The following is a 6,287-nucleotide window of genomic DNA, read 5'->3' on the forward strand; positions in this document are numbered from 1 at the left end:
GTCTTTTGTTATTTTTTCTTTCTTTTTTTAATTTTGTATCTCTGTTTTCTTTTTAGTATTAATAGCTTTTAGTTTTTTAAAATTATATGACCAATACCTAAATTGAGGTTGCAAATTAGCCCACTGCCACATCACAAGTTGGTACTTTAAATATTTAGTTCACATTTTTTTAAATCTCAAAAGGGCATTTATAATAGGTTTAGCTATTGTTTTATTTATTTTCGTGCATTTGAATACTTTACAGAAGTGTGGTTTCTTCACCATAATTACCTACGCATTATTTGGCACAACCCGAAAATTTTTAATTTTAATGTTTGAAAACTTTTATCATTTCACTTTAATTCAAATTTGAAATTGAATCGTTTTTGAACTAACACGAGATTATCATGAGTAACCGAGGTGACGTTGCTTCATTAACATAGGTTCACTGTAGCTTAATTATCCGGGCGTCACAGTAGGTGACTATAGACTTCCAAGATAGGATCAAGAACTCTCATATATTGATGAAAACATAATAGGTTCAGATCTGAAATCATGGCACTCGGGCCCTAATGACAAGCATTAAGCATAGCAAAGTCATAGCAACATCAATCTCAGAACATAGTGGATACTAGGGATCAAACCCTAACAAAACTAACTCGATTACATGATAAATCTCATCCAACCATCACCGTCCAGCAAGCCTACGATGGAATTACTCACACACGGCGGTGAGCATCATGAAATTGGTGATGGAGGAAGGTTGATGATGACGATGGCGACGGATTCCCCTCTCCGAAGCCCCGAACGGACTCCAGATCAGCCCTCCCAAGAGAGTTTAGGGCTTGGCTGCGGCTCCGTATCGTAAAACGCGATGAATCTTTCTCTCTGATTGTTTTCTCCCCGAACACAAATATATGGAGTTGGAGTTGAGGTCGGTGGAGCTCCAGGGGTCCCACGAGGCAGGGGGGCGCGCCCAGGGGGGTAGGGCGCGCCCCCACCCTCATGGACAGGGTGTGGGACCCCTGGCGTGGATCTTTCTTCCAGTATTTTTTATATATTCCAATTAATTCTCCATTGATTTTCAGGTCATTTCGAGAACTTTTATTTCTGCACAAAAATAACACGATGGCAATTCTGCTGGAAACAGTGTCAATCCGGGTTAGTTCCATTCAAATCATGCAAGCTAGAGTCCAAAACAAGGGCAAAAGTGTTTGGAAAAGTAGATACGATGGAGACGTATCAAGGGGTTAGAGGGTTGGAAAGTTGACACACCCATACGCTCATACGGGCGTAGTCACAACTACCCATAAGTAACCCCTGTCGGGCAAGTGTACTACGCTTCACCACCTCCATTCCACCATCAATCCACTGAAGCAAGATTGGGGTTTTACGCGTAATGGCGGCCCGAACCTTGGTAAATTGCTTGTGTGCTCTCTGTCGTGCTGTCGTGCGCTGATCTGCTCTTTATGCAACGCGACGTCCCCCTGCTCGACGTCCCCCTACTGAACCAACAAAGGGCCTCCTGGTCCCATAGATGGCCGTGGATATACCACGACAGAGAGGGAAATCACCAAGATTGAATGGGAATCCAAATTTCCTTCATCCTTTGTCCTTGAGTTGTTTTCTACGATGAACATACACCCTGCAAATCACGATGCTCAAACTTGGCACTTCTTCGGGCTCATTTATCGTATTTAGGCAATTATGTGCATTTTCTAGGCATTAATGCGCATAGTTCAAATTCAAACAATGGTGCATGAAAAGGTGCACAAGAACGGTCTGGAAAACCATGCTCGTGCTATTTGGTAAATTATCATGCCTTTTACAAGGAACGGGCAGAGATTTCCATGATATGTGTGGCAAGAGTCAACAACAAACGCATTGTTTATTGGTTTTTCAACTATAGAAAAATGAAATACATGACGCCTGGCATGGTGCCATGGTATGGCCTCCCAATGCCCTACTAAAAACTTGAGAAGGTTTGGCTTATGTCATCATCCACGCCCTTCATAAATCGACCATCATCGAGGAAGTTTCATGGTTTCAAGAGGGAAATCACCAAGATTGAAGGGGAATCCAAATTTCCTTCTCCCTTTGTCTGTGAGTTTTTTTCTACGATGAGCATACACCCTGCAAATCACCATGTTCAAATTTGGCACTTTTCCGGGCTCATTTACCATATTTAGGCGATTATGTGCATTTTCTAGGCATTAATGCACATAATACAAATTCAAACAATCGATGCATCAAAAGGTGCACAAGAACGGTCTGGAAAACCATGCTTGTGGTATTTAGTAAATTCTCATGCCTTTTATAAGGAATGGGCAGATATTTCAAGGATATGTGTGGCAAGAGTCAACCACAAACATGTCATTTATTGGTTTTCAACTATAGAAAAATGAAATACGTGCTTGAAAAACATGACAACTGCCATGGTGCCATGGTATGGCCTCACCATGCCCTGGTGAAAATTTGAGAACGTCTGGCTTATGTCGTCATGCACACCCTTCATAAATTGAACCATCATCGAGGAAGTTTCATGGTTTCGAGAGGAAAATCACCAAGATTGAAGAGGAAATGAAATTTCCTTCGTCCTTTGTGCTTGAGTTTTTTCTATGATGAACATACACCCTGCAAATCACCGTGTTCATTGGCACTTTTTCGAACTTATTTACCATATTTAGGGGATTATGTGCATTTTCTAGGCATTTAGCACAGATAAATCCAATCCAGCTACAGTTGCACAGGTGTCACTGGTACATGGAGGTGCTATACAAATGGTTTTAAACCCCTTTCTGCGATGGTGTTTTGAACCGTCGCCAAGTGAGTGACTGTGATATGGGGGGCCTTCCCACACGACCCAGAAACTGTCGGGGATAGGGAGCCTTGATGCATACAGTTGTCCCTACTCGTTTGTGCTTGCATTGCCATCATAGTCGGTATTTTGTGGTGCTACGTTTACGATGCGCGGCCCATCACAAACGGTTCACGATTATAGAACGTGTATGATAAGCAGAAAATCAAACACATTCGCTTTTTCCCGAACTGTGTGCGATAACTAATTAAGAAGATTAGCTAATCGTCGTACGAGTGTCGTATAGGATAATGAAACGTCGGACCATCGTAACATTATTGTACATGATAACTATCGCACACGCTTTTATGCGGTGCAACATTTATGATGCGTAACACATTAGAAACAGTTCATTCTTGCAAATCGTGTATGATAAGGCAACTATCACGAACGTTTAGTTTGCCTACGCCGTTTGTGATATTGTCTGACATCACACACAATTTGCAAATGGCAACTGTGTGCATGCTCGCACACATTTCCTCTCTATGAACCGTGTCGGATTATGGTTTATATCACAAACATTTGTGTTTTACCGACCTTGTGCATCGTAATGACCTATGGAGCGTAATTTCACTGTAATTTAATTGCTCCTATTTCAAATTTTACCGGGTTTGAATTTGAAAGTATGTTATAGCTTTATTCATATCCATCAGGTTCAAACAACCAACGCATTATTCGATTCACAGGTGATATGTTCAAGAATTATATAAGCACCAAATAAAGAATGATGAAGCACAGTTATATACTTGTACTATTAAAGACGGTAAATAAAGAGGCGAAATACATTATGGTTGTTGAACAAGTTGAAGCGGAATGCCCATATTGCGCCCTCCTCCATGCAGAAGACATGCACGGCTCTAGTCCAACCCCTTGTGATGGCCGACCGCCCATCCTTCACTATCTTCATGAACACATCTAGATAATCATCGTGTTCTGGTAGAAATACATTAACCTCTGCATGCCCACCAATCATGTAGTTTGAGAGGTAACCTTGAGTAAACTTCTTTGGGAACCACTGCAAAGGAAAAAGATTGAGACATTTTCATCTAACACAACTCATTATGGACAGTAAAAAGAAGATTGCAGGGTTTTTACTTACCATCCTGCAGTCTGCTGTTGTCTTGGATAAAGTATAAACAAATAGTTTAATTGCCATCTTTTGACCCATTTTACTAACAATTTTATCATCTTCCTCACTTGATGCTGGTTCATCAATATCGCATTGCCCCATACGCAGAAAGGGTCGAAGTGCGGATCTTTACCAATGACATATGTACCTAAAAGCACCAAGTTAATATTAGAAGCTAAACATCAATTTCACAATGATGTAGTACAACACCCCTCTCCCTCGGTCACATATTAGATGAATTAACATCTTATATTATTGGATGCGGGGAGTTTATTGCATTCTTACAAATTATCGGTTGATTAACTGCTGATGTATCCATGGGTTAGAGTTAGTTTGAGCTAGTTTGGGCTCAAATAGCCCTAAATTATATCCAAATATGAGGGCTAGTTTGAGCTAGTTGCATCTAACCCACCCAAAATAAACTATTCCACCCAAGAGGTGCTAATTGGAGCTAGTTCTCCTCGTGCATTTATTGTCAATCTAACCCTGTCATCCAAACACCTCTTTGGCTAGAGTTAGTTCAGGATTAGTCATGACCTAGAAACTAACTCTAACCTCTAGCTAAGTTAGAGTATCCAAAGAGGGATGTGTCGTTGTTGTTGTTGCTGCTGCTCTTCTATGTATATCTAGACATCACAAAACATTAAGGTAACACTCTTCCTTGTTGCTATGTAGCCTAGGATTGCGTATTTGGACATTTAGTACAGTGCATGTTTCTATCCAGCCTCAAATATATTACATATAGTCCTAGTTAACATAACAATAAATGTGTTACAGATATATTCAGCTAAAAGTCCAATTCACCAATTAGTCCCTTATCATCCCCCGACCTATATGGTACAAGCTGCTGAAATCCTGAATAGTGACTATATATAAGCCATGGGATGAATCTAACCTCGATTAAAAACAGCAGTCGTTCCCAAAATTGTCATGTGTAAGTACATCGAGAGGCATGTTAAGCACAATAGGCTAAACATCAACCAAATATAAGCCATGGCAGACAAAATAATCTCCAAAAGATAGCTTCAGTGTGCAGGTTTAAGCATTCTAGAAAAGCAAAACAAGTGGGAAGGTGTGTTAACTGCAATAGGCCTAACATTTAACAACAAGCAAACATAGTCATTCAAACTGGTATTGTGCCAGTCTAAGTACACTGATTATTATTAAATAAAAATGAAAAGGTGTGTTAACAACAAAATGCAGCAACCAAATGTAGTTATTCATAGTGGTATTGTTGAAACTGGTATTGATGAAATCGAACTGCACAGTTCATACTTGCACATATAGAACACCACGTTGTGAATAATTGGAATAAACAAGGCATACTATGAAAAACCAAAGATAGGAATTGAAACTGGACATGTGCTAACTACAAACAACCGAACAACCAAAAAACTTTAAAGGAGGCATATGCTAGCTATAACAGGCTTAACAGCAAGCAAATATATGCATTCCTATTGGTATGTTTAAAACTGGTATTGATAAAAATGTACTGCACATAAATAGTTGCACATATAGAGCATCACATTGTGAACAACTAAAATAAACAAGGCATACTGCAAACAACCAAATAGAGCAATTAAAATTGGACATATTCTCACTACACTACAAAAGGGACTCGATAAAACAAATCATGGGTTCCCCCTGTGAAGAGGCACAGCAAAACAAATCATGGGTTTCCTCACTTATCACAAATGGGCTCGTTCCCGTGGGAAGAGCATGGACCCTGGGTGTGCTCCATGTTGTCGCAGATGAGCTCCTTCCCCTTGGAAGAGCATGGTTGTAGGGTGCCCTCCTTGATGTCACGGACGGTCTCTTTCCCTTTGGAAGAGCAGATGGGCTCTTTCCCCTTGGAAGAGCCGGAGAGGGTGACCTCCTCGTGGTCGCTGTCGATGAGGTCTGACTTGGAAGCTGTGGATCCCAAGCCAATGTTGCGGAACGTGTCCTTCAGAAATGACAAAAGGGGCTCGATGGAGATGTAGGATGGAAAATTCTCGACAGCGAGCCAGAGGAGATCAGCGGTGGGCCATGGATGAGATCGACGGCGGTTGAACCCGAGGGGTTGGGGGTTGGGTGATGTCTACTACACAACCTTCTTCTTGTAGACGTTGTTGGGCCTCCAAGTGCAGAGGTTTGTAGGACAATAGCAAATATCCCTCAAGTGGATGGCCTAAGGTCTATCAATCCGTAGGAGGCGTAGGATGAAGATGGTCTCTCTCAAGCAACCCTGCAACCAAATAACAAAGAGTCTCTTGTGTCCCCAACACACCCAATACAATGGTAAATTGTATAGGTGCACTAGTTCGGCGAAGAGATAGTGAA

This window comes from Triticum dicoccoides, chromosome 6A (assembly GCF_002162155.2).
Source record: "Triticum dicoccoides isolate Atlit2015 ecotype Zavitan chromosome 6A, WEW_v2.0, whole genome shotgun sequence".
Classification (NCBI taxonomy): domain Eukaryota; kingdom Viridiplantae; phylum Streptophyta; class Magnoliopsida; order Poales; family Poaceae; genus Triticum; species Triticum dicoccoides.